The sequence below is a fragment of the Phyllobates terribilis genome, unplaced genomic scaffold, assembly GCF_046119375.1.
Source record: "Phyllobates terribilis strain yellow unplaced genomic scaffold, ASM4611937v1 Scaffold_1__5_contigs__length_1240528914, whole genome shotgun sequence".
NCBI lineage: Eukaryota > Metazoa > Chordata > Amphibia > Anura > Dendrobatidae > Phyllobates > Phyllobates terribilis.
In genome coordinates, this window is record NW_027362761.1 from 747286461 (window position 1) to 747312794 (window position 26334).

Below are 26334 nucleotides of genomic sequence, written 5' to 3' on the forward strand. Positions count from 1 at the left end.
TGAAAAATTACATTTTTTTCCACAAAAATGTTGCTTTATCCCCAGATTTTTCATTTTCACAAGGGTAACAGGAGAAATTGCACAGCAAATTGGGGGCTCGGAAGGGAATATTTGATTGTTGAAGTGCAAATTTGGCCGGAATAGATTGTGGTCGCCATGTCGCATTTGCAGAGCCCCCGAGATGCTTAAAACAGCAGAAATCCCCCACAAGTAACCCCATTTTGCAAACTACACCCCTCTAAGAATTCCTCTAGGATTGTGATGAGCATCTTCAACCCACTGGTGCTTCCCAGAATTTTGAAATATTGGGTTGTGAAAATAAAGTATCAAATTTGTTGCTAAAAATGTTGCTTTCTTTTTTTCTCAGTTTTTCTAAAATGTAATTTTCTGTTTTAGTGATTAGTTCCTTTTCAAATGCTTTCTTAGGAAGCAGTTCAAGTCCATTGTTAAACTGAATAAGAGGGTTAAATTGAAGTTTTTCATAATATTGCTCATCAGAAAGAATCATGAGTGTTTCACTACAAACTCCTCACGATTTTGAATTATTATTGCCCCACTTTTATCTGCACTAAGAATCACAATATTACAGTTATTTTTCAAATAAAATTATGCATTTTGGGGTATTTTCGGCAAATTTTCCCTGATTTCTTTTCTGAATGACAAAATGCCTCTTGGACTTGAGTTTCCTAATAAAGCTACTTAGATCCAGAAACATTTAAAACTCATTGAATTTAGTGTCTGTACAAAAAAGATAGACTTTTGATGAAAACTTCTTTCTCATGTGGATCAAGGCTATGGAAGGACACATTGATAATTTTTACTTCCCTAGCTTGATTCTCTTCTTTCCCTACTCTTCTGGTTTGCATAGCAATTAGTGATGAGCGATCATACTCGCAAGTATTCAGTACTCACCCGAGCATCTCAATACTCGAGATGCTAGGAGCTCGCCGAGTACTTGCGAGATGCTCGGGCGGATTCTCGGGTCCTTTCCCTGCTTGTTTGGTGCTTTTTAGAGCGCCAATCAACATGCAGAGATTGCCTGCCACTCACTGTAATGCCGCAGCCATGTTGGTTGTGGCATTACAGTGATTGGTTGGCCGCACAGCGTCATCAGGTCTATACCAGACCTGGCGCCGCTGTGCTCGTCAGTCTACTCCACAATCCACAATCAGGCAGTGTAGGGAGAGGTGCTGCTGAGCTAGGGAGAGATTTGGTTGTGTATTAGGTAGTGTAGGGAGAGAACAAGTACATTACACATATCTCCATCTCAACAAACAGTCCTTCTGAGGACTAATCCATCTGCAGAGATATCAGGCAGGCAGTGTATATAGGCAGGCAGGCAATGTATATAGCAGACTGCAGTGCATATAGCACAAGAGGCTCCATTCCAGTTGTGCCTTCTGCTGCTGTTAGACATTTCTAGACAAAGGCCCAGGTCTCAGGGGCCAGGAATATATTTTTTTGGATCTTAATTCTCATTATTTGCTTAAAAAGCAATCCAGAGAACACCGTTTTTCTGCGCCATTTGCTTGTTGGCACTGCAGAATACAGCCAGGTCCTTTCCATATTACCAGCTATTTAAAACTGTGGTTTGTCACATGGATCACATATACGTTTTCTGAAAATTCTGCCATTTCTGGCCTCCATTCTAATTTTTTTTCAGTGTGTCAGCAAAGTTTTTGACACTGGTTTGCTGTTCAAAATAGTTACCTACAGGCCAGGTATTTAAAACTGTGGTTTCTCCGTCACACGGAATACATATAACTTCACTCCATTTCAGCCATTTGTAGTGAGCGTGGAAGATATTGTCTTCCATTTAAAATGGGCAAGGCGCATGGCAAGGGACGGGGAACTGGATGTGATGGTGCATGCAGAGGCCGAGGCCGTGGGAAAGCTGAAATTGTGCCACAGCAAACACCCACATCTTCTCGCCCAACCTTCCTGTCACAATTCCTAGGGGACCGCAGCACACCACTATTGAACCCAGAACAGTGTCAAAAGGTTGTTGGTTGGATAGCGGATAATGCTTCCAGTCACTTTGCCACCACCACCAACCTGTCTTCCACACGGTCAAGTCTCAGTAGCCGTGAGTCTGGACTGCATATTACTCACCCTGATTCTCCTTCCTCCCACCATGCCGAGTGCCTGGAGACAACTGATCCCACACTTGGACACTCTGAAGAGCTGTTCACTTTTCCATTTATAGATTCGGGCATCTCGCCTGGTCCACTTGAAGCGGGGCAAGAGTAGATCGCATGTAGCGATGCCCAAATATTTGAGCAGCCACGGTCACACGAAGGCGACGGTGGGAAAGTGTCACAAGAGGTGGACGATGATGAGACACAATTGCCAGAAAGTCAGGAGCAAGACCAGAGTGCGGAAGTGGAAGACGAGGTGGTGGATGATATAGTAACTGACCCAACCTGGCAGGCGGACGTGCAGAGCGAGGGTAGCAAAACTAGCAGCCTGACCACTGCCAGAATGATCAGGCACATGTAAGCAAAGCACCCGACTTTGAGGGCCGAACCCCAGGGTCCAGGAACAGTGTCTGCGGTTGGCACCACTGCTTCTTCCGCTGTTGTGCATGCAAGCCAATCCCCTGTCCATGGTTCATGCGGAGATGCCTCTTACCCTGCACCTGTCGTTGCATACTCTCAAGTAGCAACATCAGGAAGCCCGTCCACGTCCTTGTCCAAGCGCAGCGTTCAGTTGTCCATACACCAGTCCTTAGAGCGCAAGCACAAATGCGCAGGTTACGCCCCACAGGCCACACTACTAAATTCCCACATTTCACGACTGCTTGCGCTCAAAATGTTGCCTTTTAGGCTCATGGAGACGGAAGCATTCCGCAACCTGATGGCGACAGCCGTCCCTCGGTACTCGGTCTCCAGTCGCCACTATTTCTCTTGGTGTGCCGTCCCCTCATTACACAAGCACATGTCCCAAAACATTAGCCGTGCCCTCAACAACGCAATTACTGGGAAAGTCCACCTAACCACGGACACGTGGACAACTGCTTGTGGGCAGGAACGATACATCTCGCTGACGGCACACTGGGTTAACATAGTGGAAGCCGGGACCCAGTCAGACCTTGGGACGGAACACGTCCTCCCGACACCAAGGTTTGCGGGCCCTAGGTCAATCAGGGTTGCCCCCACAGTCTACAGCTCCTGCACCTCAGCCTCCTCCTCCTCTTCAACCTCCATCTCCAAAATGACCATATCAGTCACAAGCTGGAAGCCCTGCAGCACTGCCTCGGCCAAGCGGCAACCGGCTGTGCTGAAGCTAATATGCTTAGGTGACAAACCGCACAATGCTGAAGAGTTGTGGATGGCTCTGAAAGAGCAGGCAGATTTGTGGCTCACACTGCTGAATCTACAGCCAGGCATGGTCGTGTGTGACAATGTCCGGAAACTGGTGGCGGCTTTGAGGCGAGGCGAGCTCACACACATATCATGCCTGGCCCATGTGCTTAACCTCGTGGTTCAGCGGTTTCTCAAATCCTACCTGGAGCCGCCTGTGTGCCCGTTTTGGAAAGTCACCACAAAAGTCTAAAAAGAAAATCTCAGGAAGGGATATAAGGGCATTGCTATTAGTGATGGGCGAGCACTAAAATGCTTGGGTGCTCGATGTTCGGGTCGAGCAAATTGGAATGGTCGGGTGCTCGACCCGAGCAATGAGCCTAATGTTAGTCTATGGGAAACTCGAGCATTTTTCAGGCGGCTCCCCCTGGAGGTCTGAAGAGGGCCTAAAAATTGCCCAAATCGATGGGAACAGTGCTCAAATGACATGGGAACAGCATTGGGAAGACCCCTTGAAGCATTTCTGACTCCCAGGTCACTGCTGTCAACAACGTTGTCAGAGGTATTACGCCACTTTTACGGACTCACAATAAAACATACAAAAACGAAACCAAAATGGATTTTCCTGGGAAATATGTTAAGGAACATCCTTTCCAGGGTAATAACTTGTATATAAGGCAAAATAAATAACCAAAAACAAAAATGCTCCTCCACACCTTGTGCTTTGTTCACACGTAGCGTTTTCGATGCGTTTTTGTACTTTTGCATTGCTTTCAACCAAGACAAATGCATTCACTGGGAAATGTCATTTTAACATTTTACAACCTTATCTGGCCATGTGGTGTGTGACACATCATCCGACACATCCTGTTTCATTTATGATGGATGGACTCTGAAAGTCACAAAGCCTATTGTTAGAGAGCCATCAGCCGGCTATGTTTTGTTTTTCCCATTATTAACAAGTGGGTCTCCTATACTGTTATTGCGTATGCAGTGACTGCAAGGACTGCCAAAAATTTGGAGGCACTCCACTGCCCCTTGCAAGAGACGTAGAGGTCAGAGAATCTCTTAAAAACAATGTTCCCATTATTAGGAAGTGGGTCTCCCATAGTGTTTGCCTATGCAGTGAATGAAAAAGCTGCCAAAAATTTGAAGGCACTCCAATGCCCCCTGCAAGAGACATAAAGGTCGGAGAGCCTCCTAAAAACAATGTTCCCATTATTAGGAAGTGGGTCTCCCATAGTGTTTGCCTATGCAGTGATGCAACGGCTGCCAAAAATTTGGAGGAACTCCAATGGCCCTTGCAAGAGACGTAGAGGTCAGAGAGCCTCCTAAAAACAATGTTCCCATTATTAGGAAGTGGGTCTTCTATAGTGTTTGCCTATGCAGTGAAACAACGGCTGCCAATAATTTGGAGGCACTCCAATGCCCCTTGCAAGAGACGTAGAGGTCGGAGAGCCTCCTAAAAACAATGTTCCCATTATTAGGAAGTGGGTCTCCCATAGTGTTTGCCTATGCAGTGAATGCAAAAGCTGCCAAAAATTTGGAGGCACTCCAGTGCCCCTTGGAAGAGATGTAGAGGTCGGAGAGCCTCCTAAAAACAATGTTCCCATTATTAAGAAGTGGGTCTCCCATAGTGTTTGCCTATGCAGTAAATGCAAATGCTGCCAAAAATTTGGAGGAACTTCAATGCCCCTTGCAAGACACGTAGAGGAAGTGATATGGTAGATATGGTGGTGAATGATATGGTGATGGAGGATGAGGAGAAGGAGGAGGACAAGAGCAAATAGACAAAATCAGGAAGCGTATACCCATGTCTGGGTGTGAATACAGAGGTGCATGGGAATAGAATTAGACCTCCCAAAAAAAGACACTGTTTTTGAGTTTAGGTTACGCTGCTATCATTCGGTGGTGTTGAGAAGTCTTGCCAAATCCAGCCCTTGTTCAGTTTTATAAGGGTTAGCCTGTCAGCATTTTCAGTTGACAGGCGCATTCGCCTATCGGTTATAATTCCACCGGCGGCACTAAAAACCCGCTCTGATAAAACGCTAGCGGCAGGGCAGGCCAGGACCTCCAAGGTGTAGAGAGCCAGTTTATTCCACTTGTCTAGCTGGATACCAAGTAATTATAAGGCACTGAGGAATCACGGAGGACGTTGGTACAGTCGGCAAGGTGCTCCCTCACTATCTTCCCAAACTTTATACTCCTTGTGAGAGTACCCCGCGCCTCAGGGCCTGTAAGATTGGAGGGTCTGAGAAAACTGTCCCAAAACTTTGACAGTGTTCCTGTTATGTTCTGCTACCAGAGCTAAGGAAAGAGAGGAGATCTGTCCCTACGATAGAACTCAGCTGAATCCCTACGATGTAACAGGGAACCTGATCCTGCGATCAGACCTGCTAAAGTCCTAAGCTAGTCTGTACGAAGACCTATAGATGTGGGGGAGGAATCCCTACAAGTACTAAGGACTGGGAGGAATATGGGACACCTCCTAACAGAAATAGTAGCAGACAGACGAACAAACAAAATATAAAGAACATAGAGGTCAGTAAACCAAGCAAACTAACAGAGCAAGACACAGAGCACAGGCTAGCTAGAAAGTAGATATACAATGAAGTCCAGCAAAGCCAGAAGGGCGGAGCAGGATTAAATAGGCCAACAAGGTCATGTGACCAGCAAAGGAAAAAACCTAAGAGCAAGGTTCTAACAGTACCCCCCCTTCTAAGAGGATCCTCCGGATCCCCTAGGACCAGGCTTATCAGGAAATCTCCTGTGAAACGCTCTGATAAGTCTGGACGTGGAAACATCATCTGACCTCACCCAAGAGTTATCCTCGGGTCCGAAACCTTTCCAGGCCACAAGATACTGCAAACTACCTCTATACCGTCTAGAGTCAAGGATGCGAGAAATTTCATATTCCCCATCCTCCACCACCGGAGGAACAGAGGCAGAGGCGTCACCATCCGACACAACAGCTTTTTTTAACAGAGAGACATGAAAGACCGGATTAATTCTCCAGGAGGTAGGAACCTCCAACCTAACAGCAGATTGGTTGACAACCTGAAGCACCTTAAAGTGCCCTACAAACTTGGGACCCAATTTCTTAGAAGGAATCCTCAACCGCAGATTCCTAGAGGACAACCAAACCATGTCACCAACAGCGAACAAAACCTCCTGTCGTTTCCTATCAAAGTAGTCTTTAGATTTTCTGTTGGCCTCCTGAAGATTACCACGCACATCCGTCCAAACTCTTTCCAAATCACCGGAAAAATTCTCCTCCTCAGGCACGGCAGATCCCAACTTGGAGAACGACCCAAACGACGGATGTCTCCCAGAACAACAAAAAAAAGGCGAACAACCAGCAGAAGAAGATGTATGATTGTTCAGAGCAAATTCGGCAAGTGGCAGAAACTCAGACCACCCCTCTTGATTGTCTGCCACAAAACAACGCAAGAACTGCTCAACATCCTGGTTTTTCCTTTCTGTCTGGCCATTAGATTCAGGATGATATCCGGACGAAAACGACAAATGAATTCCCAACCTGTCACAAAAGGCACGCCAAAAACGAGCCACGAACTGAGGACCCCTATCAGAAACAATGTCAGTAGGAACGCCATGAAGTCTGACAATTTCCTTGACAAAGGCCTTAGCGAGAGTTTTAGCGCAGGGCAGTTTGATGAAGGGAACCAAGTGACACATCTTACTAAAACGGTCCACGACCACCCAGATGACAGTAAAACCCTCAGAGGGGGGAAGGTCAGTTATAAAGTCCATAGCCAAATGTGTCCAAGGAGCACTGGGGACCTCCAAAGGACAAAGCAACCCCGCAGCAGGAGTATGTGAGGACTTAGATCTAGCACATACAGTACATTGGCGTACCCACTTAATGACTTCCTTCTGCCATCCAGGCCACCAAAAACTGCGACCCACCAGTCTCTTGGTCTCAGAGATTCCGGGATGACCTGCCAACCGAGATTCGTGACACTCAACAAACAAATCTCTCCTAAAGGTCCCAGGCACAAACAACCTCCCATGAGGAGTGTTAGATGGGGCATTCTCCTGAGCTTTAAGAATCTCATCTTCCAAAACGGAGTCTAAAGCAGCTATCACAACACCTTCTTGTAAAATGTTTTCCTCTTTCTCAGCACCGACTATGGGAGAAAAACTGCGAGACAAGGCATCCGCCTTAACATTCTTAGTACCAGGGATGTAAGTAACGGAGAAATTAAACCGCGAGAAAAACAGTGCCCACCTAGCCTGACGGGCATTCAGGCGCTTGGCAGCGTCAAGATATATCAGATTTTTATGATCCGTAAGAACCTGAACGGGAAATTCCGCACCTTCCAAGAAGTGGCGCCAGTGTTCAAATGCGAGTTTAATAGCCAATAATTCCCGATTACCAATATCGTAATTCAATTCAGTCTCCGAAAATTTTTTTGAAAAAAAGGCACAGGGATGTAATCCATCCCCGTTATCCTGAGACAATACTGCGCCAACCCCCACAGAGGAAGCATCAACCTCAACCAAAAACGGCCTAGTAACATCAGGCTGCATAAGGATGGGAGCAGAGGTGAACCTCTCCTTGAGATACACAAAAGCTTCAATGGCCTCAGAAGACCACTGAACCGCATCAGCACCTTTCCTGGTGAGATCAGTCAGAGGTTTGACAATACTAGAAACATTTTTTATGAATTTTCTATAGTAATTGGCGAAACCCAAAAACCTCTGTATCGATTTCAAACCAATAGGCCTAGGCCATTCCTGCACAGCCTGAACCTTAACCGGATCCATCTCAAAACCTTTGCTGGAGATAATGTAGCCCAAAAAACTAATTCTCTGTACAGCGAACTCACATTTCTCCAGCTTAGCAAAAAGCGAATTGTCCATTAATAACTGTAATACCTCACGCACGCTCCGCCAATGAGACTCCAGATCTGACGAATAAATCAAAATGTCATCCAAATACACAACCACATTTTTACCGATCAAAGGTCTAAGGATGTCATTAATCAGATTCTGAAAAAATGCAGGAGCATTAGTAAGACCAAAAGGCATAACCAGATTCTCAAAATGACCCACAGGAGTGTTAAAAGCAGTCTTCCATTCATCACCCTCCTTCATGCGCAACAGATTGTATGCCCCCTTAAGGTCAATTTTAGAGAACCACTTGGCCCCCAATAACTGGTTAAACAGATCAGGAATCAATGGCAGTGGGTAAGGATTGCGTACCGTAATTTTGTTAATCTCACGAAAATCCAGACAAGGACGTAAACCGCCGTCCTTTTTTTTTACAAAAAAAAATCCAACCGCCACAGGAGACTTAGAGGGCCTAATGTGACCGGCGGCCAAACTTGTCTGTATGTATTCCTCCAAAGCCTTCCTCTCAGGAATAGTAAGGTTAAATAAACGACTTTTAGGAAGAGTCGCTCCAGGGACAAATTCAATAGAACAATCATAGTCTCTATGGGGAGGCAAAACCTGCGATTCCTTCTCAGAAAAAACTCTCCAAAAATCCTGAATAGGAACAGGCAATTCTCCCCTATCCAAAGCTGCAATACGCCCGTTACAACACTTGTCATAACATTTATGGCTCCAGGATTTAATTTCACTGGTAGACCAATCCAGTACAGGATTGTGACATTTTAACCAGGGCAATCCCAATATTACTGGAGAAGGCAAGTTATTCAACACTACCAAATCCAATTTCTCATGGTGAACACCATTAATAGTGAGAGGAAATTCACAGACCTTGAGAGTAATATTCTTCAAAGGGGAGCCATCCACAGAAACCACAGCAATGGGGGATGATAAAGGTTCAGGTTTTAAATTGAGTTTTTCCACGAATCCCCCATCAATTACATTCAGTGTAGACCCGCAATCAACAAACACCCGAAATTCCATTAATTTTTCCTGAGCAATCGTGGAAGCAGCTAAAAATACACCCTTGGAATTTAAACAGGCAATACGGGCATGACTGACCATTTTTTTTTCTTTCTTCATACGAAGCTCACAGCCTTTAATCAAATGACCAGATTTTCCGCAATAGAAACACAAGCCTTTCGAAAAACGACGGTCTTTTTCTTGAGAGCGAGGTGCCACCGATCCAATCTCCATCGGTTCACCACTGTTAGTACACACATTATCATAACCAGAAACTGACATAGCAGAGGATTTGCTCTCATTAACCCTAGCACGCAGTCTTCTATCCACCCGTATAGCTAATTGCATAGCCTGTTGCAAATCCTCAGGTGTAGGATAAGCAATTAGCAGGTCTTTAACCCTTTCACTGAGCCCAGCAAGAAATAGACTTTTCAGAGCAGAATCGTTCCACCCTGTTTGAGTGGACCAACGACGAAAATGTGTACAATATTTTTCGACATTACCTGATCCTTGTTTTAAACGTCTCAACTCAGTTTCAGCTGATGCGACACGGTCAGGATCATCATATAATAGTCCTAAAGCAGAAAAAAAACTATCCACTGATCTGAAGCATGTATCACTAGGTTGCAAAGAAAAGGCCCACTCCTGAGGCTCTTTGCGCAAAAGTGACATTATGAACCCTACGCGCTGGGATTCATCCCCAGAGGACTTGGGTCTCAAACGAAAATACAATAAGCAAGCATTTTTAAATGAAAAAAATTCTCGATGTTCACCAAAAAATAAATCCGGCAAACATACCTTAGGCTCCAAGAAATGTGCTCCAGAACAGTTACTCACGTGCTGACGGAGCTCGGCCACTTCCAGAGAGAGTCCCTGCAGGCGATGAGCCAAATCCTGAACCGACACCATGATGGAACAGAAAAATCTTTCCTTAGAGAATTTGCTGGCTGGACTTACTGTTATGTTCTGCTACCAGAGCTAAGGAAAGAGAGGAGATCTGTCCCTACGATAGAACTCAGCTGAATCCCTACGATGTAACAGGGAACCTGATCCTGCGATCAGACCTGCTAAAGTCCTAAGCTAGTCTGTACGAAGACCTATAGATGTGGGGGAGGAATCCCTACAAGTACTAAGGACTGGGAGGAATATGGGACACCTCCTAACAGAAATAGTAGCAGACAGACGAACAAACAAAATATAAAGAACATAGAGGTCAGTAAACCAAGCAAACTAACAGAGCAAGACACAGAGCACAGGCTAGCTAGAAAGTAGATATACAATGAAGTCCAGCAAAGCCAGAAGGGCGGAGCAGGATTAAATAGGCCAACAAGGTCATGTGACCAGCAAAGGAAAAAACCAAAGAGCAAGGTTCTAACAGTACCCCCCCTTCTAAGAGGATCCTCTGGATCCCCTAGGACCAGGCTTATCAGGAAATCTCCTGTGAAACGCTCTGATAAGTCTGGACGCGGAAACATCATCTGACCTCACCCAAGAGTTATCCTCGGGTCCGAAACCTTTCCAGGCCACAAGATACTGCAAACTACCTCTATACCGTCTAGAGTCAAGGATGCGAGAAATTTCATATTCCCCGTCCTCCACCACCGGAGGAACAGAGGCAGAGGCGTCACCATCCGACACAACAGCTTTTTTTAACAGAGAGACATGAAAGACCGGATTAATTCTCCAGGAGGTAGGAACCTCCAACCTAACAGCAGATTGGTTGACAACCTGAAGCACCTTAAAGGGCCCTACAAACTTGGGACCCAATTTCTTAGAAGGAATCCTCAACCGCAGATTCCTAGAGGACAACCAAACCATGTCACCAACAGCGAACAAAACCTCCTGTCGTTTCCTATCAAAGTAGTCTTTAGATTTTCTGTTGGCCTCCTGAAGATTACCACGCACATCCGTCCAAACTCTTTCCAAATCACCGGAAAAATTCTCCTCCTCAGGCACGGCAGATCCCAACTTGGAGAACGACCCAAACGACGGATGTCTCCCAGAACAACAAAAAAAAGGCGAACAACCAGCAGAAGAAGATGTATGATTGTTCAGAGCAAATTCGGCAAGTGGCAGAAACTCAGACCACCCCTCTTGATTGTCTGCCACAAAACAACGCAAGAACTGCTCAACATCCTGGTTTTTCCTTTCTGTCTGGCCATTAGATTCAGGATGATATCCGGACGAAAACGACAAATGAATTCCCAACCTGTCACAAAAGGCACGCCAAAAACGAGCCACGAACTGAGGACCCCTATCAGAAACAATGTCAGTAGGAACGCCATGAAGTCTGACAATTTCCTTGACAAAGGCCTTAGCGAGAGTTTTAGCGCAGGGCAGTTTGATGAAGGGAACCAAGTGACACATCTTACTAAAACGGTCCACGACCACCCAGATGACAGTAAAACCCTCAGAGGGGGGAAGGTCAGTTATAAAGTCCATAGCCAAATGTGTCCAAGGAGCACTGGGGACCTCCAAAGGACAAAGCAACCCCGCAGCAGGAGTATGTGAGGACTTAGATCTAGCACATACAGTACATTGGCGTACCCACTTAATGACTTCCTTCTGCCATCCAGGCCACCAAAAACTGCGACCCACCAGTCTCTTGGTCTCAGAGATTCCGGGATGACCTGCCAACCGAGATTCGTGACACTCAACAAACAAATCTCTCCTAAAGGTCCCAGGCACAAACAACCTCCCATGAGGAGTGTTAGATGGGGCATTCTCCTGAGCTTTAAGAATCTCATCTTCCAAAACGGAGTCTAAAGCAGCTATCACAACACCTTCTTGTAAAATGTTTTCCTCTTTCTCAGCACCGACTATGGGAGAAAAACTGTGAGACAAGGCATCCGCCTTAACATTCTTAGTACCAGGGATGTAAGTAACGGAGAAATTAAACCGCGAGAAAAACAGTGCCCACCTAGCCTGACGGGCATTCAGGCGCTTGGCAGCGTCAAGATATATCAGATTTTTATGATCCGTAAGAACCTGAACGGGAAATTCCGCACCTTCCAAGAAGTGGCGCCAGTGTTCAAATGCGAGTTTAATAGCCAATAATTCCCGATTACCAATATCGTAATTCAATTCAGTCTCCGAAAATTTTTTTGAAAAAAAGGCACAGGGATGTAATCCATCCCCGTTATCCTGAGACAATACTGCGCCAACCCCCACAGAGGAAGCATCAACCTCAACCAAAAACGGCCTAGTAACATCAGGCTGCATAAGGATGGGAGCAGAGGTGAACCTCTCCTTGAGATACACAAAAGCTTCAATGGCCTCAGAAGACCACTGAACCGCATCAGCACCTTTCCTGGTGAGATCAGTCAGAGGTTTGACAATACTAGAAACATTTTTTATGAATTTTCTATAGTAATTGGCGAAACCCAAAAACCTCTGTATCGATTTCAAACCAATAGGCCTAGGCCATTCCTGCACAGCCTGAACCTTAACCGGATCCATCTCAAAACCTTTGCTGGAGATAATGTAGCCCAAAAAACTAATTCTCTGTACAGCGAACTCACATTTCTCCAGCTTAGCAAAAAGCGAATTGTCCATTAATAACTGTAATACCTCACGCACGCTCCGCCAATGAGACTCCAGATCTGACGAATAAATCAAAATGTCATCCAAATACACAACCACATTTTTACCGATCAAAGGTCTAAGGATGTCATTAATCAGATTCTGAAAAAATGCAGGAGCATTAGTAAGACCAAAAGGCATAACCAGATTCTCAAAATGACCCACAGGAGTGTTAAAAGCAGTCTTCCATTCATCACCCTCCTTCATGCGCAACAGATTGTATGCCCCCTTAAGGTCAATTTTAGAGAACCACTTGGCCCCCAATAACTGGTTAAACAGATCAGGAATCAATGGCAGTGGGTAAGGATTGCGTACCGTAATTTTGTTAATCTCACGAAAATCCAGACAAGGACGTAAACCGCCGTCCTTTTTTTTTACAAAAAAAAATCCAACCGCCACAGGAGACTTAGAGGGCCTAATGTGACCGGCGGCCAAACTTGTCTGTATGTATTCCTCCAAAGCCTTCCTCTCAGGAATAGTAAGGTTAAATAAACGACTTTTAGGAAGAGTCGCTCCAGGGACAAATTCAATAGAACAATCATAGTCTCTATGGGGAGGCAAAACCTGCGATTCCTTCTCAGAAAAAACTCTCCAAAAATCCTGAATAGGAACAGGCAATTCTCCCCTATCCAAAGCTGCAATACGCCCGTTACAACACTTGTCATAACATTTATGGCTCCAGGATTTAATTTCACTGGTAGACCAATCCAGTACAGGATTGTGACATTTTAACCAGGGCAATCCCAATATTACTGGAGAAGGCAAGTTATTCAACACTACCAAATCCAATTTCTCATGGTGAACACCATTAATAGTGAGAGGAAATTCACAGACCTTGAGAGTAATATTCTTCAAAGGGGAGCCATCCACAGAAACCACAGCAATGGGGGATGATAAAGGTTCAGGTTTTAAATTGAGTTTTTCCACGAATCCCCCATCAATTACATTCAGTGTAGACCCGCAATCAACAAACACCCGAAATTCCATTAATTTTTCCTGAGCAATCGTGGAAGCAGCTAAAAATACACCCTTGGAATTTAAACAGGCAATACGGGCATGACTGACCATTTTTTTTTCTTTCTTCATACGAAGCTCACAGCCTTTAATCAAATGACCAGATTTTCCGCAATAGAAACACAAGCCTTTCGAAAAACGACGGTCTTTTTCTTGAGAGCGAGGTGCCACCGATCCAATCTCCATCGGTTCACCACTGTTAGTACACACATTATCATAACCAGAAACTGACATAGCAGAGGATTTGCTCTCATTAACCCTAGCACGCAGTCTTCTATCCACCCGTATAGCTAATTGCATAGCCTGTTGCAAATCCTCAGGTGTAGGATAAGCAATTAGCAGGTCTTTAACCCTTTCACTGAGCCCAGCAAGAAATAGACTTTTCAGAGCAGAATCGTTCCACCCTGTTTGAGTGGACCAACGACGAAAATGTGTACAATATTTTTCGACATTACCTGATCCTTGTTTTAAACGTCTCAACTCAGTTTCAGCTGATGCGACACGGTCAGGATCATCATATAATAGTCCTAAAGCAGAAAAAAAACTATCCACTGATCTGAAGCATGTATCACTAGGTTGCAAAGAAAAGGCCCACTCCTGAGGCTCTTTGCGCAAAAGTGACATTATGAACCCTACGCGCTGGGATTCATCCCCAGAGGACTTGGGTCTCAAACGAAAATACAATAAGCAAGCATTTTTAAATGAAAAAAATTCTCGATGTTCACCAAAAAATAAATCCGGCAAACATACCTTAGGCTCCAAGAAATGTGCTCCAGAACAGTTACTCACGTGCTGACGGAGCTCGGCCACTTCCAGAGAGAGTCCCTGCAGGCGATGAGCCAAATCCTGAACCGACACCATGATGGAACAGAAAAATCTTTCCTTAGAGAATTTGCTGGCTGGACTTACTGTTATGTTCTGCTACCAGAGCTAAGGAAAGAGAGGAGATCTGTCCCTACGATAGAACTCAGCTGAATCCCTACGATGTAACAGGGAACCTGATCCTGCGATCAGACCTGCTAAAGTCCTAAGCTAGTCTGTACGAAGACCTATAGATGTGGGGGAGGAATCCCTACAAGTACTAAGGACTGGGAGGAATATGGGACACCTCCTAACAGAAATAGTAGCAGACAGACGAACAAACAAAATATAAAGAACATAGAGGTCAGTAAACCAAGCAAACTAACAGAGCAAGACACAGAGCACAGGCTAGCTAGAAAGTAGATATACAATGAAGTCCAGCAAAGCCAGAAGGGCGGAGCAGGATTAAATAGGCCAACAAGGTCATGTGACCAGCAAAGGAAAAAACCTAAGAGCAAGGTTCTAACAGTTCCCCTGCCTCTGCTGGATTGGAGTTATGTCTCTCTCACTTGCTTGTCCAACGAACTGTGACCTCTGCCGCCAGCGTTTTCACATGGGAATTTTTTTAATAATTCTGCAACAAGGGCCTTCTGGTACTACCCCATTTTAGTAGACCTGTCTTCCTCGGGAATAAGAGATAGAAAGTTCTCCTTGTAATGTGTCACCAACCAGTAATGACTGTCACCCAAAATTTGGAGAATGCGAGGGTCACGGGAAAGGCAGCGTAACATTAACTCAGCCATGTGTGCCAGACTGCTAACAGGCAAGACTTCCATGTCCTCACCAAGAGGACGACTTACCATGTTCTCCTCCTCCTCCCTGTTCTCAGTTCATCCACGCTGAACAGACGGTATGACAGTTGTGCAGGTAGTACCGTCTATAGCGCATGAAACTAGCTCCTCCTCCTTCTCCTCTTCCTCATTGTCACCCAATCCACATTGGGATGAAATGAGGCTGGGCTGTGTGTAATCACCCTGTATGGTTCCTTGCTCCATCTCATCGTGCCCCTCCTGCAATGCATCCTCTTTGATTGTGAACAGAGAGCGTTTCAGAAGACAGAGAAGCAGGATGGTGATGCTAATTATGGCGTCATCGCCACTCACCATCTTGGTGGAGTCCTCAAAGTTTTGGAGGATGGTACATATGTCTGACATCCATGTCCACTCCTGAGGTCTTATGTGTGGAGTCTGAATTGAATACCGATGGCCTTGTTGATGCTGGTAGTCAACAACTGCCCTCTTCTGCTCTTAAATCCTTCCCAACATCTGCAATGTAGAGTTTCAATGCGTGGGGACATCACACACCAGTCAGAAAGCCAGAAGCTGCAAACGCTGCTGAAACACGGCAAGGGCAGCAGAAGCTGTAGGTGACTTTCTAACATGGGCACACAGGCGGTGTATTTTGACAAGCAGATCCAGCAGCTCTGGGTAGGTTTCGAAAAACCCCTGAACCACGAGGTTAAGCACATGGGCCAGGCATGGTACGTTTGTGAGCTCGCCTCGCCTCAGAGCCGCCACCAGGTTCCGGCTATCGTCACACACGACCATGCCTGGCTGTAGGTTCAGCGCTGTTAGCCACAGATCTGCCTGCTCTTTCAGAGCTGTTCACAACTCTTCAGCGTTGTGTGGTTTGTCACCTAAGCATATTAGCTTCAGCACAGTCTGTTGCCACTTGACCGAGGCAGTGCTTCCAGCTTGCGACTGATGTGGTCATTTCGGAGATGGATGCTAAAGAGGAGGAGGAGAAGGTGCAGGAGCTGTAGAATGTGGGGGCAACCCTTATTGACCCAGGGCCCGCAATCCTCGGTGTCGGGAGACGTGTTCCGTACCAAGGTCCGACTGGGTCCCGGCTTCCACTATATTAACCCAGTGTGCCATCAGCGAGATGTACCGTCATTGCCCACAAGCACTTGTCCACATGTCCATGGTTAGGTGGACTTTCCCAGTAACTGCGTTGTTGACGGCACGGCTAATGTTGTGGGACACGTGCTTGTGTAATGGGGCGGCTGGGGACTGAGTACCGATGGATGGCCGCCGCCATCAGGTTGCGGACAGCTTCCGTCTCCACGAGCCTAAAAGGCAACATTTCGAGCGCAAGTAGTCGCGAATGTGTGCATTTAGTAGTGAGGTCTATGGGCCGTTGTCTGCGTATTTGCACTTGCCTTCCAAGGACTGGGGTAGGGACAACTGAACGCTGTGCTGGGACAAGGACGTGCTTGCTGATGGTGCTACTTGAGAGTGTGCAACGACAGGTGCAGGGCAGGAGGCATCTTCGCATGTTCCATGGACAGAGGATTGGCTTGCATGCACAACAGCGGAAGAAGCAGTGGTGCCACCCACAGACACTGTTCCTGGACCCTGGGGTCCAGCCCACTTAGTCGGGTGCTTTGCTGCCATGTGCCTGATCATGCTGGTGGTGGTCAGGCTGCTAGTTTTGCTACCCCTGCTGATGCTGGCCTGGCAGGTGGTGCAAATGGCCTTTTTAGGGTTATTGGCAGAGTCTTTAAAAAACAACCAGACTCGGGAAGACCTAACAGTTGTACTGGCAACTTCTGTCGTGTTGATGTTACGGGGATGGCAACTTCTGTCGTGTTGATGTTACGGGGAGCGGTTGCTTGCCTTCTGTCTGTGGCCACCACACTTCTTCTTCCTGCCTGTTGTGGTGCTACGCCTCCCTTCCCCTTTGTGCTGCTGTCCTTGCTCTGTATGTCCCCCTGCCAGGTTGGGTCAGTTACTATATCATCCACCACCTCGTCTTCCACTTCCGCTCCCTGGTCCTCTTCCTGACTTTCTGTCAATTATGTCTCATCATCGTCCACCTCTTGTGACAGTTTCCCACCGTCGCCTTCGCGTGACCATGGCTGCTCAAATATTTGGGCATCGCTATATGCAATCTCCTCTTGCTCTGCTTCAAGTGGACTAGGCGATAGACCCAAATCTATAAATGGAAAAGTGAACAGCTCTTCGGAGTGTCTAAGTGTGGGGTCAGTTGTCTCCGGGCACTCGGCATGGTGGAAGGAAGGAGAATCAGGGTGAGGAATATACGGTCCAGACTCACGGCTACTGACACTTGACCATGTGGAAGACAGGGTGGTGGTGGTGGCTAAGTGACTGGAAGCATTATCTGCTATCCAACCAATAACCTTTTCACACTGCTCTGTGTTCAGTAGTGGTGTTCTGCGGTCCTCTATTAATTGGGACAGGCAGGTCAAACGAGAAGATGTGGGTGTTTGTTGTGGCACAATTTCAGCTAGCCCATGGCCTCGGCCTCGTCCTCTGCATGCACCATCATCACCATCAGGTCCATTTTCCCGTCTCTTGCCACGTGCCTTGCCCATTTGAAATGGAGGACAATATTTTCCACGCTCAGTACAAATGGCTGGATTTGGATTTAAACTGCAGTGATGTGTGATAAGTGTGACGGAAAACCACAGTTTTAAATAGCTGGCTTGTAGGTAACTATTGTTAACAGCGACCTCGTGTCAATAACTTCGCTGACACACTGCAACAAAATTTCAATGGACGCCAGAAATGGCAGAATTTTCAGCGCACTTATATATGATCCGTGTGACGGACAAACCACAGTTTTAAATAGCTGGCCTGTAGGTAAGTGTTTTTAACAGCGAACTGGTGTCAATAACTTCGCTAGCACACTTCAACAAAATTTCAATGGAGGCCAGAAATGGCAGAATTTTCAGCGCAATTATATGTGATCCATGTGACGGACAAACCACAGTTTTAAATAGGTGGTTTTTTAGCGCTGTAATATGGAAAGGATCTGGCTGTATTCTGCAGTGCCAACAAGCAAATGGAGCAGAAAAACAGTGTTCTCTGGATTGCTTTTTAAGTAAATAATCAGGATTAAGATCCAAAAAAAATTATTTCTGGCCCCTGATACCTAGGGCTATTTCTAGAAATATCTCTAAAAGCACCTGCAGAGAGAACTGGAATGGACCCTCTTGCTATATGCACTGCAGTCTGCCACATACACTGCCTGCCTAGCACTGGTATCTATACTGCTGAATTAGTCCTCAGAAGGACTGTTAGTTTGAGATGGATATGTGTATAATATATTGTGGTATACCTACACTAACTAAGAAACAAGCAAATCTCTCCCTAGCTCAGCAGCACCTCTCCCTACACTGCCTGATTGCAGAGTAGACTGTGACGAGCATGGCGTCGCCAGGTCTGATATAGACCTGTGCAGCCAGCCAATCACTGTAATGCAACAACCAACATTGCTGCGGCATTTCAGTGTGTGGCAGACAATCCCTGCATGTTCATTGGCTCTCTAAAGAGCGCCAAACATGCAGGGAGGAGACCCGAGCTCCGGCCGAGCAACTCCGGAAATACTAGGCGAGCGCCGAGCATCTCGAGCAGTGAGATGCTCAGGCGAGCGCCGAGCAGTAGCGAGCATGCTCGCTCATCACTAATTGCGAGTCTACAACTGAAAAAATGTGTCCATTGATGATAGTTTTACCTCTTTGTTCATTTCAGTGAAATATTTTTCAGAGGAAAATTTAGTGGCGTATCTATTCTCAAAAATATTTGAAACTAACAAACAAAGCAGCACACTGCAACGCTAAGTGTGCAATCGTTAAATATATGGAATTTGAATAGCATTACTGCTCTAGAAAATGGAAATAAATGAGAAATCTTAGCGCGTAAATTGGTCAATTCATGTGTACCTGGTAGCCACGTTAAGGCATCTCTCAAAATACCAGGACCCTACCAATGTGAATACCTCTCTAAGGGACATCCGTCTGCTTATGTGTGGGAAAGTAAGATCCTATTGCAATTAAAACCACCTGTGGCATAGAGGTGGAGTGCTCAGTCAAAGCTTATACATAGAAACTTTCTTGTATACAGACACATTTAGAAGTAGAGCTTAGGAGCTAGTAAAATTGTGTCCACCTCCATGTTGGAGAATGTCTTTTTTAAATCCCCACAAGAAAAAAAAGCGTCGAGTGACATGAAACATCTATTAGCTGCTACTGTACATTTACCTCCCGTATATATCCTATATGCACACCTTGTGAAAATTTGTCTGTATATTGTCGCCACTGTCTTTTTTTGACACTTTGTCTTAGCTATTAATGTTTCATACCAAGTCATTTGTTTGTTAGCATCTGCATTATTTGCAACAGATTTAAAGAGGAGGATAAATCTATCAAAATGCAGTAGGTTTAATGAGTCAATGTTCAATAGCTTTTCCAATTCACCTCTTGTAGGAACAAGTCAAGTGTCCAAGACCAAGAGGTTTTTGTAACGGTATATTTGAGTTGCCTAATGCATGTGGTAGGGTTTCATTTTGTCAATGTATTTTGGAGAGAAAAAGGCCTCTAATCTGCAGGAGGGGAGAGGGATAAGGAGAACATATTTTCCTTATGTGTGATAAAGACCAGATTTTATATGTGACTGCTGTGAGTGTGTTTGTGGGTTGGGAAGTCAGGGGCCTTCAGAGCAGGGAAAAATTAGGTGTCTTAGTAGAAATTATATATTTCCTTCTTCGATTTGGACCCAGGTTTTGTGAGCAGGATGTTTAATCCAATCCACAATTCTTTTAAGGTGCACTGCTTGCTGGAATTTAAGAGGGGCTGGTAGGTCGATGCCCCCCTTGCTGTGTTGTATATCGTAAATATGTGATGTGCGATCCTAGGTTTATTGGATCCCCACAAAAATTGGGAGAAGAGTTTATGCACACAGTCAAAGGTTTGGGGAGATGGATTGGAAAAGCTTGTAGTATGTAATTTTTAGCCAAATGATACTTTTCATTAAGCTTTTCTTACCTAGCAGGAAATGTAAGGGATTGTCCATGTAGACAATAGAGATGAGCAAATGTTTCAATGTTTGGTTCGGATTACAATCGTTGAATTCGCAATATTCGCAGATTTATTGGTCGAATATTCGCCGAACATTGCCGAACGCCATCGGATTCAAAGGAGGGCTAAAACAGTTGCATACACAACACCTTCATACGGGCCCAAAAGCTGCCAAAACACATCAAATTAGAGGCAGACACCAGGAAAGTGCCATCAATTGACTCAGAGTACAAGTACTGTAATTATTATTACTATTATTTATTATTATAGCGGTCAGCACAGTGGCTGAGTGGTTAGCACTGCAGACTTGCAGTACTGGGGTCCTGGGTTTAAAGCTCACCAGGGACAACATCTGCAAGGAGTTTGTATGTTCTCCCCATGTTTGCGTGCGTTTCCCCTGGGTCCTCCGGTTTCCTCCCACACTCCGAAGACACACTGATAGGGAATGTAGATTGTGAGCCCCAATGGGGACAGTGCTGATAATGTCTATAAATTCTCTGAATTGTGAAGCTCTGCAGAATATGTTGGCGCTATATAAATAAAAAGATTATTATTATAACGACATTCATTCCGTGGCGCTTTAAATGCGAAAAGGGGTCATCGACTGCTACAAGAGGAAAGAGGACCTTGCCCGCAAGGGTGCACAAACAATATACAAGGGATGGGTGAGGATACGGTAAGTCAGGGTACTACTGGTCATGCAGTGGTATGCTGGACTGAGAGTAACCGCAGATTGTACGCTTGTCAGAAGAAGTGGGTCTTCAGCTTCCTTTTTAAGGTTTACACGGTAGGCGAGAGTCTGATGTGTTGGCGTACAGAGTTATACAGTAGGGGAGATGCAAGGGACAAATCTGCTGAGAGCCGAAATGAAGGTAAGCTTCCAGGAGCTCACAACTGAGAAGATTAACCCCTGTACTGCAAAAAGAAACCTGCACCAATTAATATGAAGGCAAAAGGCTTCTAATGAGTGCAGAAGTAGGAGGAATCAGACGCTGCGGTCTTCTGGCTCCTCTCTGTCATGGTAAACCCATGACACCTTGCAACCTTCAACACAATGTTCACAAGGTAGACAGCAGCGGTGGTCAATCTCCAAGACAACGAGCTAACTCCTTCTTGATGATAGAGGCCACCATCTCCTTAGATTACTGCTGGTACTTTTCTGTGGGAATGAGCTTGGTTCCAACCAGCCAGGAATATTTGCAGTGGTTTGGTATTAGCACCCAGTACCAGAAGCGATTTCCTTCTCAGGAATTTTATTTGGTAAACAAAGTTGCTGCCTAAACATTAGTTTCTCACAAAGGAGCTGAAGACACTGCGTGGCAGTAAGGGCAAGTTTTTCCAGCATGTTCGATATCAGAGAGAGCAGCCCGGTGGCTAAGTTATAAATGTATAACTATAAAAAAAGGATCCTAGTTTAAGGGCCAATTAGAAAATATATCCCTACAGAGATGTATCATGACAAGTCCCTGCACACTTATGTCATGGCGTGGAGAGAAAAGGGGGAAAGACAAGCCCCTAAAGTAATTACCTGGTAAGTAATAATGCCGCGTGCTGCACGGGGCACATGTATATATATATATATATATATATATATATATATATATATATATATATATATATATATATGTTACTCTTAAAGTGTCTCTGTATATCCCTTTAATATATATGGATCTCATATGGTTCTTGTGCAGCATTATTCAGCTTGGTGAGAGTATAGCTGTCTAAACTACTACAACTTGGATGTAATTTTTATGCTCTTTATGCATTTTGTACCATTAGTGATTTTATATGGTTCTTGTGTAGTATTATCGAATTTGGTGAGAGTATAGCTATCTAATTACTATCATTTAGACTTAATCTTTATGCTCTTCATGCATTTTGTACCATTAGTGATTTTATGTTATTTTAATTGTGTGTGTGCACTTTTTGTTCACAATGCCAAGTTTATACATTGACCTCAAATAAAGGTTATTTTATTACAGCCCTGATTTCTCCTTTTTTGTATTTATATTTCCATGACCAGTTTGTTCAGTTTCCTCCTTTTTGGTTTAGAGTAGAATTATAATGTGTATAATGTGGACCGACAACTCTTCCACTACAGCCAACGCAGCAGATGGAGACCCAACCAGGAGTGTTCACATTTCAAAAAATTAGGGCCTGACACCACCATTTCTCTGGCCAACAGATTGGAGGTGGTGGAGTTCAATTTTCTTAGCTTTGTCATGTGTAGGAGGAAACAATCTTTTACATTACCACATCTGCGGGACCGAGGGCTGGCTGCTGTGCTGAGAGAGGGCGGAGTATGGTGAACCGGACAAACTGGTGTACCGTAAGTGAGGTGCAGCTGGAGATGTTACGGTGGATTGAGAAACATGTGGTGTGCTGGGTGAAACAAACACAGCAGACATGTCCGCTTCCATTACACTTGACGGGCTCTCACTCAGCCTGACTGGAGCGGGTAAAGAACCGGAGGTTCTCTGGTCAGAAACCTGCGTGACAATACTTGGCATGGTAACAGAGGAGGAGGAAGCAGCAGCGGATGCAGATGATGGGGCAGCTGATGGTTATTGAGGTCCGTTGGTCCGCATTTCATCGCAGTGAGATTAACAGTGTAACGCATGTTGATTGCGCATGTGATAGTTCATGCATGTAGTAGTCAAATTATTGCACTTTTTCCCTCTACCACTTTGTGGTGTCAAAAAAGGTCCAGGCTAGACAACCCTTGCCACCCCTGCGAGCTGCAGACCCGCAACTGGTGCTGGTCACTGCTATGGTTGTGGCTAAGGATGTAGTAATCGTCACGGTTGCATCACTTCCTTGTTTTCCTCCTCCTCCAACTCCTCAGATGAGCTACTCAGCTCCGTGCTTCTGGGTTCACATCAAGTGGGATCTAGAACCTCATCATCATCCAATGTGTTATCCCATTCCTCGACCTGAGAGTCATCCTCCTCCTCTTCTTGCCCTGACAGCACAGTACAGTCCACATGACCCTCAGGTATCTGAGTCTCATCAGGATCACCCCCCGGGTGGTTAACATCTGGTGGCAAGGATCAGGAGGCTGTGAGGACCCTATTTTTTATTTTCCCGTGGATGGAGAACAATATTTGCACCAAAGACTTTTAAGCTGAGATGTAGCCTGCTTTATATACCATGCTGACTGTTCAGACACCAATATATCTGTTTAAAAGAGTCCGGTGTAGGCCAGAGAACTAGAACTGTGTTTTTCCTCTTCCACGGTTCAAATCTGGGTGTTATCAACCTGCTTGCCTTTTTTCCATAAAAAAAAACAGTTGGAGTGTGTCGCTGACTGTTCAGACACAAATATATCTATTTTAACAAGTCTGGTATACACCAGGAAATTATAACTGTGGTTTTGCAGTTCCACGGTTCAAGTCTCTGTATTATCCACTTTTTAGTCTTTTTTGCATAAAAAAAAAACATTTTCAGTGTCTTGCTGACTGTTCAGACACCAATACATCTGTTTAAAATAGTCTGGTGTAGGCCAGAGAACTAGAACTGTGTTTTTCCTCTTCCATGGTTCAAATCTGGGTGTTATCAACCTGCTTGCCTTTTTTCCATAAAAAAAAACAGTTTCAGTGTGCCACTGACTGTTCAGACACAAATATATCTATTTTAACAAGTCTGGTATACACCAGGAAATTATAACTGTGGCTTTGCAGTTCCACGGTTCAAATCTCTGTATTATCCACTTTTTGGTCTTTTTTGCATAAAAAAAAACATTTTCAGTGTCTCGCTGACTGTTCAGACACCAATATATCCGTTTAAAAGATTCTGGTGTAGGTCAGAGAAATAGAACTGTGGTTTTTTTTCTTCCACGGTTCTAATCTAATTTTTATTACCCTTTTTCCATTGATAGTGCGAGTGTAAGCTATTTTACTTCATTTACAATGGGCAAGGCGCGTGGCAAGGGACGTGGAACTGGACGTTATGGTGATGGTGCGTGCAGAGGATGGGGCCGTGGCCAAGGTGAAAATGTGCCACAACCAACAGCCACATCTTCTCACTCCCAGTTCTTGACCGAATTACTAGGGAAGCACACAACAGCACCACTATTGTGAACTGATCAGTGTGAACAGGTTATTAATTGGATAGCAGATAATACTTCCAGTCACCTGGGCACCACCACGTCCTCCGGTCTGTCTTCCACACGGTCAAGTGTTAGTAGCCGTGAGTCTCGACTTCATACTCCTCCTCACCCTGTTGCTCCTTCCTCCCACCATGCCGAGTCTCGTCAGACAGCAACTGATCCCACAGTTGGACACTCTGAAGAGCTGTTCACTGGTTCACACGCAGAGCGAGGCCAGCAGCACACAGGGGGAGGGAGGCAGAGTACCCCAACAGGCAGGAAGAAGCAGTGTGGTGGCCGCAGACAGAAGGCGGGAAACCATTCCCTATAACACCAACACGAGGGACGTTGCCAGCACAACCGGTAGGTCTTCCAGAGTCTGGAATTTTTTTAAAGACTCTGCTGATCACCCTAAAAAGGCCATTTGTACCACCTGCCAGGCCAACATCAGCAGGGGTGACAAAACTAGCAGCCTGACCACCACCAGCATGATCAGGCACATGGCAGCAAAGCACCCGACTTTGTGGGGCGAACCCCAGGGTCCACGGCCAGTGTCAGTGGGTGTCACCACTGCTTCTTCCGCTGTTGTGCATGTAAGAGAACCCCCTGTTGTGCGTGAAAGGCTATCCCCTGTCCATACTGCATGCAAAGATGCCCCCTCCTCTCAGTCTTCACTTGTTATGGCAGTTTCTCAAGAAACAGCATCAACGTCCACGTCCCACCGCAGTGTTCAATTGTCCATATCCCAGAGCTTTGAACGAAAGCACAAATTCGCAGCCAACGCACCACAGGCCACAGTCCTAAATTCGCACATTTCACGACTGCTTGCGTTGGAATTGCTGCCTTTTAGGCTGGTGGAGACGGAATCCTTCCGCAACCTTATGGCGGTGGCCGTCCCTCGGTACTCGGTCCCCAGCCGACACTATTTTGCCCGGTGTGCCATCCCCGCACTACACAAGCACGTGTCCCAAAACATCTGCCGTGCCTTCAACAACGCAGTTACTGGAAGATTCCACCTGACAACAGACACGTGGACAAGTGCTTGTCACCAGGGATGGTACATCTCCCTGATGGCACACTGGGTAAACATAGTGGAAGCCTGGACCCAGTCGGACCTTGGGATGGAACACATCCTCCCCACACCGAGGATTGCGGGCCCTATGTCAGTCAGAGTTGCCCCTACAGTGTACAGCTCCTGCGCATCATCCTCCTCCTCCTTCTCATGTTCAGCCTCCATCTCAGATATCACCACATCAGTTACAAGCTGGAAGCACTGCAGTACTGCCTCAGCCAAGCAGCAACAGGCTGTGCTGAAACTCATAAGCTTAGGTGATAAACCTCACACTGCTTGTGAGTTGTGGACAGCTGTGAAAGAGCAGGCAGATCTGTAGCTGAGACCGCTGAACCTACATCCAGGCATGGTCGTGTGTGACAATGGCCGTAACCTGGTGGCGGCTCTGAGGCGAGGCGAGATCACACACGTACCATGCCTGGCTCATGTGCTTAACCTCGTGGTTCAGCGGTTTCTTAAATCGTACCACGAGTTGCTAGATCTGCTCGTCAAAGTACGCCGCCTGTCAGCTCATTTTTGGAAGTTGGCTACAGCTTCCACCGCCCTTGCTGTGTTGCAACAGCGTTTGCAGCTTCCAGCACACCGACTGGTGTGTGATGTCCCCACACGTTGGAACTCTACGCTCCACATGTTGCAAAGGATTTGTGAGCAGAAGAGAGCAGTTGTGGAGTACCAGCTGCAACAAGCCCATCGATATTCAGGTCAGACTCCACACATA